This window comes from Mustela nigripes, chromosome 6 (assembly GCF_022355385.1).
Source record: "Mustela nigripes isolate SB6536 chromosome 6, MUSNIG.SB6536, whole genome shotgun sequence".
Taxonomy (NCBI): Eukaryota; Metazoa; Chordata; class Mammalia; order Carnivora; family Mustelidae; genus Mustela; species Mustela nigripes.
In genome coordinates this window covers 126952708-126975966 of record NC_081562.1, presented here as the reverse complement: position 1 = coordinate 126975966, position 23259 = coordinate 126952708, and the positions used below count along the sequence as shown (strand labels likewise).

Genomic DNA, 23259 nt, shown 5'->3' with positions numbered 1-23259 from the left:
TGGGATTAAATTAGATTTTGTTTAAAAACTACCCTAGACATATTCTAAAAAAAAAAAAAACTTATAGGGGTGCCCGGGTGGCTCAGTTAGTTAGGCAACTGCCTTCGGCTCGGGTCATGATCCCAGGGTCCTGGGATCAAACCCCATGTCGGGCTCCTTGCTTGCCAGGGTGCCTGCTTCTCCCTCTCCCTCTGCTTGCTGCTCTGCCTGCTTGTGTTCTCTCTCACTCTTTGTCAAATAAATAAAATTTTAAAAAAATCTTATAAACAGACTTCAAAAGGGTCAGATTGTCTTGCAAGTGACTTAACTGCCAGCCAAAACAAATTTCAACAAAGTGTAACATCTTTTACAGGAAGGGAAAAATTCAGATACTCAACAGTATAATATTCACAATGTTCAGCATCCAATAAAAAAAAATTAGTGTCAATATAGAAAAGCAGGAAGAAAAGTAAAAGATCAAAACGACAGCAATGATGGAATCAACAGAAAAATCCCCTAAGACAACTATTGTATGTTCAAGTATCTAAGGGAAAGCAAGAGCATAATGAGGAGGCTAAAAGAAATTTAAAAAGAACAAAATGGAAATTTCTGAAGTTGAAAAACACAATGTTGAAGTAAACATTTCATTGGATGGGATTGGCAACAGATTAGACATACAGAACATAGCAGTGAACTTAAAAACATTGCAAAAGAATGTTGGGTGGCAGACTAAAGCAAAAAGAAGAAAAGTGGGGGGGGCCTGGGTGGTTCAGTTAGTAAGCATCTGCCTTTGGCTCAGGTGATGATCCCGGGGTCCTGGGACCGAGCCCCACATCAGGCTCCTTGCTCGGTGGAGAGCCTGCTTCTCCCTCTCCCTCAGCCCCTCCTCTCTTCTCGTGCTCTCGCATACACAGTCTCTCTCAAGTATATATATAGATCTATCTATCTGTATGTATATAAAGAAAGAAGAAAAACGTGAAAACAATGAAGAGACGTAGCACCAAGGAAGACAATAAATATCAAGCAGTCCAGATCCATGTAATTGGAGTACAGAAGGCGAGGAGAAAGGAGAAAACAAGTCATTGAAAGAAAAAGATGTTTGAAGAAGTAATAGCCCCCAGTTTTCCAAATCAGCTGAGCAAAATCCATAACCACACTATTGAGAAACCATGATAAACATAGAATATTAAAAACAGTACAAGGAGAAGGGATGGGAAGAATTACACATGGGAGGAAAATAAGTATATTCAGCGACTTCTCATCAGAGACAATGCAAGCTGGAAGACAGAATATTTCTGTTCTGAAAATGATGAAAGGGGAAAAAAGTCAACCTAGAATTCTATATCTAAAAGAAATATCCTTCAAAAAGACAGACAAAAACACAGACATTTTTGGGCAAGTAAAAAAATGCTAAAACAAGATTTGTTTACAAATTTTACAAAATTTACAAATTTAACAAAACGATGTTCTTTGGGCCGATGAAACAAGATCCCTGATAAAAACTCAGATCTATAAAGGAATGAAAAATAGCAGACACAGTAAATATGTTAGTAAATATTAATGACTTTTTTCCTCACTTTTTATTATTTTTCAAATAATTGAGTATGCCAATCAAAATGAATGAGAATGTATTTGTGGCTTTTACCACATGTAGAAGCAAAGTGTGTGATGATAGCAGCGTTGGGACAGGAGAGGGTGAGCAAACCATGCTATCTGTGTGAAGTGGTATACTATTACATGAAAGTGGACAGAGACAAGTTCAAGATGGATGTTCTAAATCCTTGAGCAGCGATAACACTGGGGAGCTGAGGAGGTGTTTTGGAGCTCTGCATATTCCCTCTGCAACTTTTCTGTAAGTCCAAAATGATTTCAAAATAAAAAGTTAAAAAGACTAGCAATTTTTTTTCTTTTAAGAGAGAGAAAGTGTGAATAGTGGGGGCGGGGGAGGGGTGGCGCTCAAGGAGAGGTAGAGGGAGAGAGAGCAGCTTAAGCAGGCTCCACACCCAGGGTGGAGCCAGAGGTGGGCTCCATCTTACAACCCTGAGATCAACACCTGACCCAAAATCAAGAGTGGGACACTTAACGGATTGAGCCACCCAGGCACCCAGAAACTACCAACTTTATATATATATTTGAAGTGGGTGTATTTTAATAAAGTTGATTTAATAAGCAAAGATACCACCAGGGATCCAGTTGTGTTTCCTCTCTGTGTGTCATGGAATCAGCTCCATTTTCAAAGTGGTTAACCATTCCAGTTTCCGGACGGCGCCAGGCACAACTGGGGCTGTTGGTTTCATGATTGTGTAGGGAGAAGAGCAAGCACCTTACAGGAAACTCTGATAATTCTCTCCCAGAGAGCCCCCAAACATCGCTTCTGATGTCCCACTACACCGATTGGCTATTCTTCCTACTCCTTAACAGAGTACTCTGGCCTGGCAAATAGGATACCTTGATATTGGGGCAGATGGGGTCTTGTTGAAACGGTGGTAAAAAGGAATGTAGGCTGGGGAGCTAGCCAACACATGCCTGGAAGAAATGGCTTCTGGCTTGCTGTAAGGACAATATATTTTAAATTTCAAGCCTAATAGGCTCGAAAGACTAACTACTTAGCATTACTTAGTTAACTATAGCTATTTTGTCAGCCTACTTGCCTTTGTAGGGTTTGGATGGGTTTACACTTATACCATTTACATCAAGTATAAGATAAGCTCAAATCAGCGATTTTGACTTCCAGAAGATGCACCATCCCATTCTCTTTCCTCCTCCTTCCCCTCAACAGCCTTGCTTTCCCTCTCCCTCCCTCTCATTTCCCACATTCTTTTTTGTTCTGAATACCTGGCTTACAGTAAGTAGCACAAGTAGAGCAATCTTTGAGTCAAGTGCAAGACCGAATGAAATATATTTGATAGTTTGCTGCTTTTAAAGAATGTTTGTCCTATAGATGCTGAGGCTTTGATTTTTCCAACAGCTACCAAATATAAAAGTGGTTAGCGTTATGTACAAAAACATCGAATGTTCTAGCTGTGAGCTCTGTGCAAGGGAATAATCAGTTTAAGAGTGGGAATTAGAACCTTGGCAAACAGAAGAAAGCAATCATAATGAGTCCTCCGTCCCCCTTGCCTATGGTATACAATTTTCTCAAACTTCCATTGGTAGATGTTTCCCCAGCAACTGTCATGGTAGAAGATTGTAATTTTCCTAAGCCTACTGCAATGCTTCTAGCTTTGACTGAGCCTAACACTTTTGGAACGGATTTCAAATTTTCAAGGAAAAATATGTAACTGGTTTCAGAGTTTGCCAATAACAGGAATACACATCAAATAATGTGTTAACCATAATTATGTTTTAGTTAGCAAGCTCTTATATAATTAGCAATTTTTAGATTACTGTAATAATCAAAAATGCATATATTTTGATAATGTACTGATTACATAGCCCACAGAATATTGCAGTTCTTAAGATGCTTGCCTCTGAGCATTTTTAGAATTCATACAGTGAAAAGTCAGCTCGTCTAGCTTCTCAGCTGCAAACCACTTAACAAATCCAGAGTGAATTTCAAAAATGCCAACCCTGCTATCTAAAGAGCCTCTTATTGTGCCAGATTCCGCTGATGGAGGAATGTTTTCTACAGCTTGAATATCAATTGTGAAAAAGTATCCAGCAGAAAGTAGAAATATTAGACAAAGGGGAAAACTTTTAACCTGAGAAAGAATGTACTATTTCCCTATCTAGAGTGGCCTGGACTAATGATTGTCTGAATTCTGACTTACCAGGTCTGTCCATTTAGAAGTGTTACTTTTGCTTTTTTTTCTTTTTAATAATCTGTACACACACCATGAGGCTCGAACTCACAAGATCAAGAGTGATCAAGAGTCACACGTTTTACTCTGAGCCAGCCAGGTGTCCCTACTTTTATTGTTTTTAACTTTCAAATATTTTACACCATTCACTGTTATTAATTCACAATTTGGTTGAGTGTTAATTAAAATAAGTTAAATATAATGAGTGTATGTTTAACCCAAATTTACAAATCAAGGTAAATCATTGTTCTTTTTCCCTGGAAGATAAAAAAAATATTCTGTGCTGTTTCATTGGGAACTGGTGCATATGAATTAGGTATGAGTGTGTAAAGCCAGAATTTACACTAACTGACCTCACACTCAGCATAGTGGCAGAGTTGGTGACACTAGGGCCATGCTGTCCAAGAGAACATAATGTGAGCCACAGATGTAATATCTAATATCTTAGTAGCCATATAACAAGCAAAAAGAAACAAGTGAGATTAATTTTAACAATATATTTTAATTAGTCCTATATATCTAAAATATACTGTTTAAACATATAATTGATATAAGATGATTAATAACATACTTTACCTGTTTTTCATACCATGTCTTTAAAATTTAGTGTGTATATTACTCTTACAACACATCTCAGTTTGGCCTAGCCACATTTCAAATTCTCAATAACTACATGTGTTTAGTGGATATCATTTCGACCACACAGCTCTAGGTCAAATTTGCCATGGATTGGATGTCATCTGCTCATCAGGCTTTGGAAGATGAATTATGTTAATGGATTTTTTAAAAATATGAACTTCTTTTGAAGTATTAAACATACAGAAAAATGCACAGATGGTAAGTATAATTGGGTGACTTGTCATTAAAAAACATAGCTGTTTAACTAGAATCCATGAGATGAAATATTAACAGAACCACAGAAGTTCCCTCATGATGCTTTGGATTTTCTTTTAATATCACAAATACCGGGCGCCTGGGTGGCTCAGTGGGTTAAGCCGCTGCCTTCGGCTCAGGTCATGATCTCAGGGTCCTGGGATCGAGTCCCGCATCGGGCTCTCTGCTCAGCAGGGAGCCTGCTTCCCTCTTTCTCTCTCTGCCTGCCTCTCCATCTACTTGTGATTTTCTCTCTGTCAAATAAATAAATAAAATCTTTTAAAAAAAAAAATATCACAAATATCAAGACCTTACTCTCTTCTCTTTCCCTGAAATGGATCGGTGTAAATAACCAAGAAGATATTGTTGATGTGGTGAAAACCAGCCCTTTTGTGCTCAGGGCATTTTCATCAATGACCATGAACCTGGATTATGGACCCTCACAAATATGAAGAAACTCTCAAGGAATCACGCCAGGAAAGGAGGCTTGGCCACAAAGAACATCTCGACTATTGTGCGTATTTGTATTTGTCCTGGCTCTCACTTAGTTTCAAATATAGAGTGATTTAGATTCAAATGGCTTCTTAATCTGCTTTCTTTCCTCACATGGTCATTAAATATAAGAGCAGGATGTGAGAGAAGAGTATAGTACTCAGTTATATCAACTTCCATGAAATGTTGTAAAGATGATAAACATTTTTCATCAGCCAAAGTTTTCTCCTGGCATAAGAAGAACTGGGCGTCCAACATATACTCTAGAAATATTTTGTGTAACTAGGAGCTTGAGAAGCAGAGCAAGTAGCCAAGCACTTTATGTATATTTTTCTGAAAAAAAAAAAAAAAAAAAAAAAAAAGAAATGTTTGGAAGGCTATCTCTGAGCTTTATAGTTGTAAAATCTTTCTGGAGCCTGGTTGGGATGGGGGAGGCGCACAGAAAGGGCCAGCGTGGGGGTAAATGGGAATGCAAGGAAGCAAACACGGCCAAGCTAGAGACGAAATCACACATTATGCTTGGGATGGGAGAGGTGCGTACCTTAAAGAGCATTCCTAGGCAGAAAGCAGTCTCATCAACGCACAAATCAAAATGGCTCTCCCAGGAAATAGGACGTCTAGCTCCTGCTGTGAGCTTGATGGCTCTTTCTCTCCCCTTCTCTCTCTTTCTGGCTCATCCTTCCCAGGAGGGTGCCTTTCTTTGGAGGAAAAAGTGTCTGGGCTATTTTCAAGCACCTGACAAATGAAGGTCATAATGAGAGCTGAATGGCCATATAGCTATTTAAGTGGTTAAAGACAGAAAATGATATTGGCTAAAACCCAGTCTTTCCATAGCTTAGTGACTACTTTGTCAGGCCCTCTTCTGAAGAGACTGAAATCATTTTATAATATTGATGTTGAGGGAATGCAGCTGAGAATTTCATGTTATTTCACTTTTTCTGTGTCATAGAATATGATTTAACCCTGGTGTATCTGAATGGGTTGAAAAGGCATATTATTGTGGAGTCTCTGGGCTGAGAAATGGGCTGGCAATAGTACATGACCTGTGAAAGGTCTCATTCCCCACAAGACTTCTGACTGAGAATCTCTGAGAATAATAGCCTTAGAACATTCAAGAATAAGGGGTGCTTGGCCTCCTCAGTCAGTGGAGTGTGAGACTTTTGATTGATCTTGAGGTTGTGAGTTCAAGCTCCATGTTGGGTATACAGATTACTTAAAAATAAAATCTTTTTTTTTTTAAATCAAAAATAAAATCATAAAAAAAAGAGCCTTCAAGAATAGAAAAAAGTAAAATCTGAATATTTACATGGAAAACAGATCTTCCTGTTCCCTGAAAAAGAAAACTACAAAGTAAAAAAAAAAAAAGCTATCTGAAGTTCTTATTTTTTTAAAATTTCAGCTTTAATGAGACCTACTATAAAATTGTAAGATATTCAAAGTATAAGACATGATTTGATATAATAAAAATTGTGAAAGGATTTCCCCCCATCTAGTTCATTAACACTTTTATTGCCTCACAGAAAAGTCGGTGCTAGCTATGTAGTTACTGCATGTTTTTTAACAAAAGGAGCAGCAATCTAGCTCTGGGAAGGCAGTTGCCTACAGCAGTAAGAGTTTGATCTCCAGACAGCCCCCAGACAATGCCTAAAGCCTACCCATTTCCATTACAACTTTCTGTAACTTCCTCCTTGAGGAGGAAGGAGGAAAAGGAGGGAAAGATGGTGACCTTCTGTATCTACTTTCTCTGGCTCTTCCTCCTATCTTCTGCTCTACCCTACTCTTTACTCCCTGATAAAGGTCTCAAGGGTTGATGTGTTTGAACAGAGCATAGAGCTAACATTGTACTAGAGCTTCTCTTTGTGCACCTTCAGGTAAGTTTATCACTGTCATAAATTCAGATGCCTTCTCTATACCAACAGCTTCTAGATCTACATATACAGCACAGACCTTCCCTCTGAGCTTCAGACGCATAAATGGAACTTCATAATAGACATCTCCAAACACATGGTGTCTAGGTACATCAAGTTCTGCAAGTTCAGGGCGCCTGGGTGGCTCAGGCAAGTAAGCTTCTGCTTTCGGCTCAGGTCATGATCTCAGGGTTCTGGGATTGAACATTAGGCTTCCTGCTCCATGGGGAGCCTGCTTGTCCCCCTCTCTCTGCCTGCTGCTTCCCCTGCTTGTTCTCTCTCTTACTCTCTGTCAACTGAATAAATAAAATCTTTAAAAAAATTCAGCAAGTTCAATTGATCTTAGGATTGTTCCCTGACAAACCTGTCCTCTTCCAGTATAATGCCTCAGTGAATGGCACCACCATGTCCCTGGTTGTCCAAGTCTGACACTTGGGAGTCATCCATGACCTCCTATATCAGTAGTCCAACTTCCAGTCAAGCACCCAATCCTATTGAATCCGGCTTCTGCATCATCTTAAATCTATCCACTTATCTCCACCACTCCTAGCTGCCCTATCACCACCTCGAAACAGTTATCTAATACCAGTCATATCCCTGGATTGTGTGTAGGGTCTCACCATGCATGCCAAGTAACTATTAAATGCGCAAAAATAATTGTCACTGCTTTAAACCCTTCAAAGTCTTGTTTCCTACGTCTCTAAGAATTAACTCTGAAATCTTTAACATCATGCACCAGACTCTGCATGAGCACAATCTTCCCTCACCTCAACTTTCTGCTGCCTAGCCAGGGTGGCCCCTTTCAGTTTCCAGCGGGATCTTCTTCATCCTGCCTTGGCCTTTGCATATGCTAATCACTCTGCTTAGAATGCTCATCTACTTCTAGGAAGATTTCCCTGACTCCTAAGACTAACTCAGGGCCTGCTGTTCCGTGTTCTCACTATTTGCAGTGTAATTATTCTGTATCTCTCTTCACTGGTCTGTGGGGGTCACGAGAACAAGAAGTGTCCAATGTTAGTACAATGCTGGGTATACAATAGACACCCAAGAGACGTTTGTTGAATGGATGAATGAAAGAAAAGTCACTCATTGGTCCCACTAGAACTGGAAGCAAATTGTGTTACAGAGGCACTAGGGAGATAAAGAACTGGGATATAGGTATCTAACTGGCTCAAGTCCTCCATGCCAACCTCCCACTCGGAACTCCAAATTCCAATCAGCCACTCAATCCAGCCCCTGCATATCTTATATCTCTACTTCAGCTTTGGGTGAAGGGCACCATCCTCCAAACTGTCAAGTCTGCTCAAGACTTCTGACACCACCCAGAAGTTTGACGGTTCCCGGAGCTACCCTCACATCAGATTAACTGGGCACAAATTCACAGACTCCCTCAGGCCTGGTGGTTTGAAAGGATGACTCACAGAACTCAAGAAAATACTATGTATATGAGTACAGTTTTTTTTTTTGTAGCAAAAGATAAAAATCTGAACCAGCCAAAAGAAGATATGTATTGGGCAGAATCTGGGACTGAGAAGACTCCAAGCTTGAAGCTTGCATGTCCTCAAGGAAGTGTTACTCTCCTGGTGGCTGTACACACATGGAGTGTGGTCAGGTAACAGGCTCACCTGAGCTTTGGTGTTGAGATTTTACTGAGGTTTCATTAAGCATGACTATTGAACATGGCCCATATTATGGTTAAGCTCCGTCTCCAGCCCTCTCCCCTCCTGGGAGGTAAGATTGGTCATAATGTGGCTCAAAGTCTTTACGGTATGGTCTGTGCTCACTTTAAAACTATTGGTGTAGGCAGGGCCCCTCTACTGACTTATCTCTTTGCATAACCAGTCAGATGCCCACAATGAATCATCTAATTAGCAGAAACTATTAGGTGTAGTCTGAGGGCCCACTGTGAATATAACACATTTTTATTAGAATTCTTCGGGAAATTCCAAGGGTACAAAGATTAACTCCCAGGAGGAGGGACAAAGGCCAAACCTCTCTTGAGTCAAGTTAATTCATCACCATACAGATCTTGGAACTGGTAAGATGATGCCCAGGAGAGTCTGTGTTCCTTTCCTAACTATATAATAAGGCCAAAGACCAGAAAAAAGCAAATTGGGGCTTAGGGAGGTTTTAGTCTTCAAATACCATTAGCACACTTTAATTTGGTTACTTTCATCTTTGGTTACTTAAACTTCATGTACAATTTCCTCCTAACAATGTGAAAGGCTTACTGATGTAATATTAATATTACGAGATATACAAGTGAGAGATGACATTTTCAGTGACCACTATAGTAGATTAGGGCTTACTTAAACTAAGGGTTATGCTACCTTACCTTTTCCTGGTGATTTGTAGTTTACAAAATGCTTTATATACCTTATCCCCTTGATTGCTAGTCAGAGTGTAAAAGAACATAAATAAATAATTTGAAAATTGAGTGACAATTAACAGAGGAAAAAGATTATTCAACTTAATTTATTTAAGAATTAAATCCTGCTAGAATTCATTTCTCTAGCTCCCAGAAGCATCATTTACATAAGAATTGATATGCTAATTGAGATTCATTTAAGAACTCTGTTATGTGACAATGCTTTGTTAATGTAGTTAACATTTTACAAATTTGAGAGTTCAAAGTTTGATAGACAATAATTTTTTGAGAGTTTTCTTTTTTTTCTGAAATCAAGCTTATGTTAGTGTGACATAAAAAATTAAGGTAAAGTTGATAATTAATTTTCTTCTCAGAAAGAAGCTGTTTGCCATTTAAGCAGACTATTTGTTCCTTTTCCCCCTAAATAGGTAGAAATTCTATCATATGTCTTTTTGAGAACATGTTCTTTACTTCTAACAATATCTCAACCTACCTCTCAGTGATTTTCAGCTGCAGAAAGTTATGGCTTCACACTTTGTTCCTTTAAAATTTCTATATTTAAACCTTTCACAAATTCATACTGTCCAAACTAAGAAGGCTTAGCTATAATGATGACATTTTTTTAAACCTATCAAAAAATGATTCCAGATACTTTATTTAAAAAAAAACAAACAAACAAGAAACTCCCAACTAACTGGGCCCGGGTGCTTCAGTCAGCAGATCACGTGACTCTTGATCTTTGAGTCGTGAGTTCAAGCCCCATGTTGGATGCAGAGATTACATAAGAAACAAAAGAAAACAAAAGAAACCCCAGCCTACTAAAGGATTCTGGTTCATGATAGCAGATTGGGCTCAGACCAAAGCCTTATTCTATACCTTCCAAATCCTAGAAATAAGAGAAAAATTAAAAAAAAAAAAACTGATAAATCCCTGATTGTTTGGTGGTGGTGGTGAGGGGAAGTTGCAGAACAAAAACTATGAGATGCTTGTAAAATATGGAAAGCAGAGAAGTTCAAATTTTAAAAGTCATGGCTGGAAATTTAAGAGTAATTGCTGGAAGAGAATTTTTAAAAATTAATAGATATATTGCCATTTATCAGTTAGGGAAGTGGGGAAACAGGGAGGGTAGGGGTGTGTGTGTGTGTATCTCACACTATCCATAAACTATATACATATGTATATGTTTATATATACTGTGTAAGTACTACATATATATTGTATAAGTGGATAGAAATATACCAGTAAGTGAGTAAGCCAATTTCCTGAACAAATCTCTTTGTACATAGGAATATATATAGGAATGTGTATATAATATAGAAGTATTACATATAGGGATTAGTTATAGGGATTATATAGGAATAAATATATTTATCCCTATATAATATATGTAAATAAATATATTTATTATAAATATCCCTATATTCTATATGGATAAGTATATAATTATATATCATTATACATATATAATTGTATATCATATAATTGTATATCATATAATTAGTATCATATATAATATATATGATTATAATTAATAATGATTAATCATACATAATTAACATTTACTATATAAAATTAACATTTACTATATAAAATTAATATTTACTATATTAATTATATGTGACACCAATTTTTATATTATATTAATTTAATAATTAATTAATAATTAATCATATTATATTAATTATGCTGGTTAAGTAGATTGTGAAACTGTTGTCTCTGCATTTGATACTGAAGCTTGAAATCCACAGGGCTAGCATTATTCAGCATGGAAAGATCATGAGCAGGATGGAGCCCACAAACACCAACTGGAACCCCTTGAGGAGAGACTGAAATCTGTGCCCATTCTTGTTAATTCTGACATTGGTGACAAAGGTATCTTTCAGAAGCCAGGCCTTGTGTCATGGAACTAAACATGCAAGCCTGGCTTGGGTGCCAGAGAAGTGGAAGGATGATCCAGAGGAAGGTAAAACAATTTCAAGTCTAGCTGCAATTCCTTCCTGCCCGTGGGACACATTAGGAGATCAGTAACAACGTGTGAGAGAAGTCTAACTGGAAACATAAAAGAAAGGGAACTCTGGGAAAGGTAGCTCAGCCTAGCCAAGTTGGCACATTACAAAGTCATCATACTCAGAAAGAAGGAAAATATATTGGATCTGAGAATTTATACTTACCAAATTTGAAAAATGGTTGCCATTATTTCTTCAAATATGTTTCTGCTCCCTATTCTTTTAGGATTCCAATTACACATATGTAATCATGTCTCACAGATAATTAAGACTCTTTCATTATTTATCTAGCCATTTTCTCTCCATGTTTCATATTCGATTCTGTTTGCTATGTTTTCAAGTTCACTGTTCTTTTCTTCTGCAGAGTCCAGCCAGCTGTTAAATCTATCTGGTAAATTTTCATTTCAGGTTTTGTATTTTATAACACTAAAAGTTACTTTTATATGATTTAATTTCTCTCAATATGTTCATGTATTCCTTTAATTCCTTACTAAATTTTTAATAATGAGTTCATAGTCCTTTCAGCTAACTTTATTATCACTATCATTCTGAGTCTATTTTATTTTTTATTAGTTTTATTTTAAGTAGACTCCATGCCCACTGTAGGGTTTGAACTCACGACCCCAAGATCAAGAGTCATGTGCTCTACCATCTAACCCAGCCAGGTGCCAGTGATCTAATTTTATTAACAGATTTCTTCTCCTTATATTAGTTATAGTATTCTGCTTTTTTTTGCCTATATAGTAATTTTTATTGGATGCTGGACATTGTGAACATTACATTGTTGGGTGTCTTCTTTATTCTTTTATTTTTAAAGGTTTATTTCTTCATTTGAGAGAGAGTGCAAGCATGAGTGGGGAGAGGGGCAGAAGGAGAGGGAATGGGAAAGAGGCAAACTCCTTGATGAGCACAGAGCCATCTCAGGACTCCATCTCATGACCTTGAGATCATGACCTGAGCCAAAACAAAAAGTTGGCATCCTACTCCACTGAACTACGCAGGCATCCCTATGAAAACTTCTTTCAAAGAGTGCTGAAGTTTGTTATGACTGGAAGGCAAGTTATTTGTGGATCAGTTTGATTCTTTTGGTGCGTCTTTATAAACTTTGCTAAGGTGGGCGTATAGTAGCCTCAGCTTTGGACTACTCTAGCACTAAGTTGTTAAACTTCTGGGGTCTCCACTGGATGCTCTATGTTATCAGTATGGTTTCTCCTTTTTCACTAGTTGGAAAATCAAACATCTCCCAGCCCCATGTGAGCTCTGGGAATTTTTCAGCTTACAGCTCTTTTGCAAGACCTCATGGAGTTCTGCATTGCACATGTGCCATGTAGTATCCTGCCAAAAACTAAGCAGTCTTATGAAGATTTGCACATTTCTTGAACTCTTGTTCTGCACAGTTTCCATTTCCCCCAGCATTCTGCCCTGCAAATTCCATTCACCTAAGTGCCCCCAAACTCCAATCCCACTCTCTTCAGTTCAGGGACAACACGGTGGTCTGCCTAGCTCCCCCTTATTGTGCTACAGTCCGGAAAATGCCTTTAGGCAGAAGCCAGTAGTGTTCATCAGTTTCACCTTATTTGTTTCATTTCTTTCAAGTATCGCAGTCCTGACTGTTTGACAGTGTCTAAAAACTGTTGTTTCAGACATTTTGTCCAATTTTCTAGTTGTTTATGATTAGTTCAGTGCCAGTATTCTGTCATGGTTGAAGAAAGAAATCTACATTTTCTCTTGGCTAGTATCATTGAGCCAATGAATCACATGAAAAAGACTCTACCTCTGGACTTTTTAGAGCCATGAGCCAATGTTCTCATTTTATTGTAAGACAGTGTGAGTTGGGTTTTTCTGCTTACCTACAACCAAAAGTTATATAGTAAGTGGAATACTATATAAAGACTTGGAGTCTCAGTAAAAAATTAAAATATATATTTAATATTCTATTATTTCTCTTATATTTTTTCTCCCAAATTGGTCTTTAGTAATGCAAGCATTGTTCTTATTTGGTTAAATTGCCATCTATACATTATATATGCCTTTTATACAATAATTTACTGAGATATATCTGTATAAATTCACCCAACTATAATTCAGATGCTATACTAGACACTAAGAGTTTAAAGGTAAAGTTCCTGCTCTCAAGAAGCTAACAGTCTACTAAGGAAAATTTACACATAAGCATATAAGGATAACGTAGTTCTTTGGGCGTTGAATTACGTCTCCCAAAAAGATATGTAGAATCCTAACCTCTGATACTTATCATGCCATTTTCCTTGGGAATAGTGTCTTTGCAGAGATAGTCAAGATAAAATAAGTCCATACTAGATTAAAGTCCAATAACTAGTATCCTAATAAAAAAGGAGGAAATTTGGACAGAAACACAGAGAGAAGGCCACATGAAGGCAAAAGCACAGAGAAAAACAGAGGAGAAATCCACACCAAGATGGAGGCAGAGATTGGAATGATGTATCTACAAGCCAAAGAATGTGAAGGATTGCCAGCAACCACCAGGAGCTAGGAAGCTGAAAAAAGAAGATTCTTCTCTAGAGCCTTCTGGAGAGTTTGGCTCTGCCTACCTCTTGATTTTGGACTTCTAGCTTCCAAAACTGTGAACAAATAAATTTTTCTTGTTTTAAGCCACCCTGTTTGTGATACTTGGTTCCAGTAGTCCGAGGAAATTAATTCTCAGTTTTATACACACAACAGTGGAAGTGCATGGCAAAGCAGCAGCACAAAGGAAGGAACGATGCATTTCCGGAACTCATATGCACTGTGATGTTATTTACTAGTAGTGACTAGAAGGACCTCTTAGTAGACACTGATCTAGATACTTGGTATCCGTCACAAGCCAGAGGGGGAAGGAGGAGCAGAAAAATATTTGAAGAAATAAAAGCCAACACTTTTCCAAAATAGATGAAAACTATGAAACCACATACCCAAGATCCTCACATTTCAGGAGCTGAAAACAACAAAGATTTCTCGCTCACATGACATTCAGCGTGTTTCTGGGAGACTCTGCAGGGTGTTTTTCATCCAGGTGCTGGCTGAGGGGATCTTCCTCAGCTTTCAGCCAACATCACACAATTCTCGGGGTGGCTTCTAGTCAGTGATGAGCAAGGCAATGGATCAAAGGCTTAGTCATTTCTGCCCAAAGCAGAACTTCTCTGTTCTGCCCAAGGGCACTCTCTGATCCAGGGTCCTGCCTTTTGGGGGTGGATTCTGCCGGGTCTGCACTGTGGTCTTACAGCTTCCCCTGCCCAGTCTTGTTTCTTCCCCTTTCCCTTTGTAACTTGTGCTCCGCAATCCAATGTTTATACCCCTGACTCCACCCCCACAGCTGCTTTCTGGAGGATCTAATCTGTGACCCTCCCCTTCTCCCTCCACCCCTCCAGCATGAGAGGAATTTGGAAATCAAAGTAAAACAGATGGAGAAAGGTAGCTTTCTCTGTCTGATTCACGAAGAGATCTTTCTTGTAAAACAGAGAGCACTGTTTGTTGTTATTGTTGTTTGTTTGTTTCTTTTTAATGTTTTAATTTTTTAATTAACATATAATGTATTATTAGCCCCAGGGGTACAGGTCTGTGAATCGCCAGGTTTACACACTTCACAGCACTCACCGTAGCCCATACCCTCCTCAATGTCCATAACCCAACCACCCTCTCCCCCACCCCCACCCTGCAACCGCAGTTTGTTTTGTGAGATTAAGAGTCTCTTATGGTTTGTCTCCCTCCCGATCCCATCTTGTTTAATTTATTCTTCTCCTACCCCCCAAACCCCCCACATTTCATCTCAACTTCCTCATAACAGGGAGATTATATGATAGTTGTCTTTCTCCAATTGATTTATTTCGCTAAGCATAATACCTTCTAGTTAGTACTTGGATGGGAGAGCACGTTTTAATGGAAACATACCCAAGTAGGAGGCAAATGTTCTTTCAGCAGAGTAAGTGGCATTTTTTTGTAAGATAGATGGACTCTGTCACTGTAACAGGAGGACTAGGCTGTCTGTGGTCTCAGAAGAATTCTAATTCCCAGCTGAGTCAGTGGAAGCCAGCTGCAGCCTATCCCTGCAAAGAGAGAGAAGCCAAACTGTCTTGCCCAACACCCAAGGAGCCAGAGCCTCTTTTCGTTCTTTCACAACCAGGCCATAGCTGGGCAGACGAAAAGCCATCTACACCCAAGTGACAGCTGTGCTGCAGATTTTGTGAGCCCGGAACGAAGCTGGGGATGTGGTCCTTTATCCTGGGGGGAGGGTGGGGGGGGTGGAGAGTGGTCACTAACATTCCCCAAAACTGGTGCCGTGAAGGATCTTGGTCAGCAAAATCCCAGCCCGTAGTGGGCTCATGCCATGCTGCCCGAGGATGTTTCCTGGAAAACTTGAGTAATGACCTTTTGATTTCTAATTTTTGCAAAGTATGCCTTTACTTCCAGGCCAGTTCAATCTGATTTTAATCTGGGAAAAGAGGCACAGCAAAATTTAGGAAGGACGGGTTTTCTATCACTTGGCAGGTCACTGTCTGAATTTTTGTACCATCAGGAAGGACAGCTGGTCAACCTAGATTTCCTTTAATGATCTCTCCCCAAAGAAGGTTGCAAGGGACATCCTGTGTGGGATGTTGATAAAGACAGGTCACCATACTGTTTGTAAAGACATCTATCTGTGTGTAGAATTTCCTAGATGCAAATCGCTCTATTTTAGTTTTATGAATCTCAGTAGTTGGTTTAGACTATAAAGTGGTTTCCCAAAGTCTTCAGGATAAAACCCAAAATGTTTTATGTCAATGTCTTGGGTGCGAGGTCTCTTTCTACCTCCCAGTTTCACCTCCTGTCCCTTCACACAGACTCTGGGGACTCATGTCATGGTAACTTTCTTGCAGTCTGCAAAATGTATCCTGTTAATATTATTTCCTCTATCTGAAATGAGAGCCACCTATTGTCCCTCTGGTGAAAACAATCATTTCTTGAAATTCAGCTTGTACCACCCACTTTTTGGAGCTCTCCTGTATTTTTCTTCCTTCCCTCCTGAACTTGTCAAAGGAACATGTCTCTTGAACAATGCCATCTGTTGCTTCCCCCTGATACTTTCATATCTAATCATGGAGGCCAAGAACTGGGGAGTTACTGACAGCTTTTATAAAAGACAACGATTTTGTAGTCATTAATTACCTTACGCTTTTTATAGGTATAGTGCAGCTATTTTTAATCCATTCATGCAATTCAGATGAATCAAAGTAGAAAACATCCGTGTAACAACAATTGTTTTGTTTTGTTTTTGTACCAATGATCAGAATTTATTTAGCCTTACTATCTAGTCAGGTAAATGGTGATTTTTAAAGAACAGATTGGGGAAAGAATGGAAGTACATACACATGATAGAAAATTCAAAAAGTACAAAAAATATACTGTAAAAACAAGTCTTCCTTTTGCCTCTAGTTCCCCAGTTCTCTCCCTGGAATTACTAATACTATAATTTATTGTGTATTTCTCCAGAGATATTCTAAATATATTTGCAGAAAAATAATTTTATATCATAAATGGTAGAAAAAAACAATAATTTTTAAGTAAAAAAACCTTACTAAAATAAAGCATTAGTATAAGTACTATAATTACTATATTCTTTACTATATGTTCCTGAGGAAGAGGGTCTTATATTTAGTTAATTAAATACACAATAAGCCAAAATCTGGATAGAGGAGTGAGGCAGAAACTTAAGTAATCAAATGTAATTTTTTCAATAGATTCTTCTTGGTGTTACAGTTTTGCTTCTGAAACTAATAGTCTAATTAAAGACAAATTTCCTAGTTCCAGAGATGGAGTATGAGTAAAACACAAGTGAGTTTTGTTGCCTCTTCCCGTCCTCCTGAGATGCAGAGAGAAAAACAAGAAAGATCTTCGTTGACTTGGGAGGTGGGCATTCAAGTTTCTTAACCTTTTCAGATATGGTGAGCACTCGCTGTCAGAAGAGAGGTGGGGACAGATTTGTTTCCGAAATGCACGGGTTTCTAAGGAACTAAGTTCTTTTTCCACTTGTCAGGGCAGGAGAACACTGGGTTTGGTGGTCTCTCAGCAGTGGAATGAGCTGACTGTTCTTCCTGTCACCTCAGACTGTCCCATAGCTGAGGACCTTGAATTCTGGCTTAAGGAGCCAACTGGGGGCACCTGGCTGGCTCAGTGGGTAGAGCATGTGACTCTTGATCTCAAGGTTGTGAGTTCAAACCCCACACTGGGTATAGGGATTACTTGAAAATAAAGTCTTAAAAAACAAAAAAGGAGCCAACTGGATACACCCATGGTTTCATAAGCCCGGTAGGGTATTCTGGGTAGGGCTGCCCAGATCCAAATTTCTTCTTCCACCTCTCCTTCTTATTTTTGCTTTAATTTTCTATTTATAAATGATCTTTTTAATATTTAAATCGTCAGTGTAATCCCATATTACACAAAAGATATTGAATGTTATACCACTGAGAATAAGTCTTGCTCCTACCCTGGCTCTCGAGTCATTCAGTTCTGCCCCAGATGTGACAATTATCAATAGCTTGTATGTCTTCCAGAGCTTTCTCTCTGCAAACAGTAGAATGATATTCACAGTGGTCTGTACCCTACTTACTCATTTAATATCTTTTTGAGACTATTCCAAGTCAATACATATATGCTATTCTCTTTTTTTTTTAACAACTGCATATAATTTCATTGGTAAATAAACTCTCATTTATTGCACGACTCCTTTCTTAAGGGACATTTATGTTGATTTCATCCCCTTGCAAGTAGTGCTAGAATGAATTTTTTTTCAGCTTTTTTGAATATAATTGACAAACAAGAATGTGATATATCAAGGGTATACAATGTTATTTGGTATTTGTATTTATTGATATTTATTGAGATTTGATATTATTTGATATAGGTATACGTAGTGCATGGATTCTCACATCCACTGCCTCTCATATTTACCTTTGTGTGTGTGCGTGTGGGTGTGCACTAAAGTTCTACTCTCTCAGCAAATTTCAACTCTATAGTATAGTTGTATCAACTCTGGTTACCATGTTATACATTAGATCCCCAGACCTTACTCATCAGGGAGTTTGTACCCTTTTATCAACTTTTCTTCCTCAATTTCTCTTTTTCTCTACTCTTCTTTTATTGATTTCTATTTCCCCCAGCACCCAGCCCCAGGCAACTACTTTTCTACCCTCTGTATCTATGGTTTTGATTATTTATTTATTTTATTATTTATTTATTTTTATTTATTATTTTCAAATTATTATTTTTTAGTAATCTCTATACCCAATGTGAAGCTTGAATTCATGACCCTGAGATCAAAAGTCACATGCTCTTCCAACTGAGCCAATCAGATGCCCCTAAGAGTTTGACTTTTTAAAAAACAATTCCACAATATAAATGATACCATGTAGTATTTGTCTTTGTCTATGTGGCTTATTTCACTTAGCATGGTGTTCTCCAGGTTCATTCATAGTGTGACAAATGGCAGGATTGTTGTGGTGTTGTTTTTTTTTTAAAGGCTGAATAATATTCCATTGTGTGAGTGTGTGTGTGTGTGTGCGTGCGCGCGCGTGTGTGTGTGTGTATCATATTTACTTTATCCATTCATCTGTCAACACTTAGGTTGTTTCCATGTCTTGGCTTTTGTGAATAATGCTGTAATGAACATGGAAATACAAATATCTTTTTGAGATTATGATTTCATTTCCTTTGGATAAATACCCAGAAGTTGGATTGCTAGGTCATATGATAACTATGTTTTTATTTTTTAATTTTTTAAAAAGATTTTATTTATTTATTTGACAGACGGAGATCACAAGTAGGCAGAGAGAGAGAAGGGAAGCAGACTCCCTGCTGAGCAGAGAGCCCCAATGTGGGGCTCAATCCCAGGACCCTGGGATCATGACCTGAGCTGAATGCAGAGGCTTTAACCCACGGAACCACCCAGGCGCCTTAAGTAACTGTATTTTTAATCTTTTGATGAACTCCCATACTGTTTCCCATAGTGGCTATATCAGTTTACATCCCACCAAGTATACAAGAGTTTCCGTTTCTCCAAATCTTTTCCAGCATTTGTTATCTCTTGTTTTATTGATAATAGATGTCCTCTAACAGTATGAGGTGATATCTCATTGTGGTTTTGACTTGCATTTCCATGATGATGAGTGATGTTGAGCATCTTTTTATGTACCTGTTGGTCATTTGTGTGTCTTCTTTAGAAAAATGTCTTTTCAGATATTTTGCCCATTTTTATTGGGTTATTTTTATCAATTGACTGACTGATCACTCTTGAGGTATATGAATTTCTTATATATTTTGGATGTTAACCTCTTAATGGATATTTGATTTGCCAATATTTTCTCCCATTATGTAGGTTTTTTTCCAGTTTGTTCATGGTTTCTTTTGCTGCGCAGAGAGCTTTTTAGTTTGATGTGGTTTTACTTTTTGCTTCTGTTATGTTTGCTTTTGGTGTCAAATCTAAGAAATCATTAACAAGACCAGTGTCAAGAATCTTACTCCCTGTGTATTCTTCTGAGAATTTCAGGTCTTACATTCAAGTCTTAATCCATTTTTAATTGATTTTTGTGTATGGTGCATTGTATGTCTAGTTTCCCCAATACCATTTATTAAAGAGATTGTCCTTAACCCATTGTATATTCTTGGCACTGTTGTCAAATTTAATTGACTATGTAGGTATGCATCTGTTTATTTCTGGGCTCTTCATTCTGTTTCATTAATCTATTTGTTTTTATGCCAATACAATATTGTTTTGATTACTGTAACTTAAAAATATAGTTCAAAGTCAGGAAGTATGATACCTCCAGCTTTGTTCTTCATTCTCAAAATTGCTTTGGCTATTTGGGGTCTTTTGTATTCCATAAGAATTTTAGGATTTGTTATTCTATTTATGTGAAAAATGTCATTGGAATTTTAATAGGGATTGCATTGACTCTGTGGATGGCTTTGGGTAGTATGGATACTTAAATAATATTAATTTTTCCAATTCATGAACATGGAATATCTTCCTATTTGTGTCTTTTTCAATTTCTTTCATCAGTATTTTATAGTTTTCAGTGTACACATTTTTTCACTTCCTTGATTAAATTTATTTCTAAGGGGGCGCCTGGGTGGCTCAGTGGGTTAAAGCCTCTGCCTTCGGCTCGGGTCATGATCCCGGGGTCCTGGGATCCAGCCCCGCATTGGGCTCTGCTCAGCAGGGAGCCTGCTTCCTCCTCTCCCTCTTTCTCTGCCTGCCTCTCTGCCTACTTGTGATCTCTGTCAAATAAATAAAATCTTTAAAAACAAAATTATTTCTGTATTTTTTTCTTTTTTAAACTATTGTAAATGGGATTATTTTCTTAATTTCTCTTTCTGATAGTTCATTATTAGTGTATAGAAACAAACCTAATTTTTGTACCCTAAAACTTCACTGAATTTATTTGTTTTAATGGTTTTTAGTGGTGTCTTTAGAGTTTTCTATGTATAACACATTGTTTGCAAACAGAGATAATTTTACTTCTTCCTTTCTAATTTGTATGCTCTTTCCTTCTATCTTGGCTTAATTATTCTGTCTCATAATGTTGCTGGTACTGCACAATACAGATCTATAAAGTAGTTTTGGCCATCAAATAATTTTCTCAGTAGTCACAATACTAGCAAATCCATAATTAAATATGTGTCTAAATATTTGAATCAGTTACATATCCCCATAACACTACACATTTTACTTACATCATAGGGCAAATTGTCATGGAAATAGAATCCAGTAGCCTTGCATTTAAGGCCAAAGTAACAATTATTTTAGGGGATATAGATTATTTTCTTGATTTTGGCTTTTAAGATGAGTTTTTTCTTGATTGAAGCCACTTGAACCTTAGAACCTTCAAATCATAAAATGTAGTATTCAGAACTAGCAGAAGGTAGAACTTCTGGTATGATCTGCTATTTTTAATTCTGGTGAACCAATTAATTAAAAATGTTTTAGTAAGAGAATAGAAATTACAAATATTTCTCATCACAAAAACTGTAGCATTCTATAAAAACACTTTTGGATAAATATAAAGCATACTAACTTAAAAAAAAAGATTTATTTATTTATTTGAGAGACAGAGAGAGAGAGCGAGCACGGGGGGGGGGGGGGGGGGGGCAGAGGGAGAGTGAAAGAGAGAATCCCAAACAGACTCCCTGCCGAGGCCAGAGCCCAAAGCAGGGCTCAATCCCAAGACCCTGAGATCACGACCTTAGCCAAACCCCAAGAGTCAGACCCTCAACCAGTTGAGCCACCCAGGCGCCCCAAGCATAGCAACTTTCTATTTGAACTAATTAATTTCCAATTAGTAATGCCAAACTTAGAAGGATAGTTTTGGATTTCGATTGTATTTATTAGATGTTCAAAAATGTAATGAGAATAATCCAAAATTGTAAGATCTACATGAAATATATTGTATGTGGTCAACATTAATATATTAAAAGAAAAAAGTCACTAGTGTTTAATTCCTTTTATAATTTGAATGCTAAGTAAGAACAGTAGAGTAACACTGGTTTACGCTTAATTTCTCAAGTATAAGGACCAAGTAGTATGTTATGACTGCAATGAAAATAAATTGCGTAAGAAGTGGATTATATGTAGAACTACATTTTCTTTTCTGCGAGGTAGGAATGTGCTTAAAAGAGTTAGAGATTAAATTTGAAATAAAAAATTTGTTCTATTTTGAAGGGAAGAAAACTAAATCTCTTTATTTTGATATCATTTTCTTTTTGGATTTTTTCCTTCTTTTAATATATATCAGCTCCATGGTGAAAAATTAAATTAGACTAATGTGATAGAGAAAATCTCTTGTACTTACGAGTTTGTTTTGTTGCTTAATCTTTGTGTGAGCATGATCTCGGTCTTCCGTTAAATACAGATTTCAGAATATTTTATCCCTCTTTAAGTTTTTGATTCTTACAGAAAAATCATATTTAAAATCATGGTTATACTCCTGCAATCAACTGCTCAAAAAATCAGTAGCTCCTTCAGGGTTTTCTGAAGTTGGGGGTTTAGTCAAAATTAAAGATACATTTTAGATAATGCTGATCTCTTGCGAATTATGATTTTCTTAAATTTATAAAATTTCACTTATCATAGATTATACTCTGTTTGAAACTAATAATTATTTCTTTAAATATTTAATAATTAAGATGGTCACTGGTAGATATATTTATCCATTATAATTTTTTTAAGGTTTAATTTTTTTCTTTTTATTAACATGTAATGTATTATTTGTTTCAGGGGCACAAGTCTGTGAATCATCAGTCTTACACAATTCACAGCACTTACCATAGCACGTACCCTCCCAATGTCCATCACCCAGCCACCCTGCCCCGCTAACCCCTCTTTCCCCCTCTTCCAGCAGCCCTCAGTTTGTTTCCTGACATTAAGAGTCTCTTATGGTTTGTCTCCCTCCCCGGTTCCATCTTGTTTCATTTTTCCCTCCCTTCCCCCGACAACTCCCTGCCCTGCCTCTCAAATTCCTCATATTAGAGAGATTGTATGATAACTGTCTTTCTCTGATTAACTTATTTCACTTAATTTTTTAAAACACAAACAAACAGTGGGAACCTTTCCTCTCTACTTATTTCAAAATATACTATAATTGGTTATTATCATCTTTTGCTTATTTTTTTTTTGAGAAGTTAGGTCAAATTTTAATTAATTTTTTTTAAAGATTTTATTTATTTATTTGACAGACAGAGATCACAAGAAGGCAGAGAGGCAGGCAGAGAGAGAGGAGGAAGCAGGCTCCTTACTGAGCAGAGAGCCTGACTCGGGGCTCGATCCCAGGACCCTGGGATCATGACCT

At 37.5% G+C, this 23259-nt stretch overlaps 1 long non-coding RNA gene across 1 annotated transcript; it reads left to right on the top strand.

Annotated features, from left to right (window-relative positions):
• Positions 1-5018: 5018 nt before the first annotated feature.
• Positions 5019-11942, top strand: LOC132020892 (uncharacterized). Its single transcript, XR_009405138.1, has 3 exons — positions 5019-5166; positions 8522-8663; positions 11168-11942. It is a non-coding gene; the product is annotated as an uncharacterized LOC132020892 (long non-coding RNA).
• The last annotated feature ends 11317 nt before the right edge of the window (positions 11943-23259 follow it).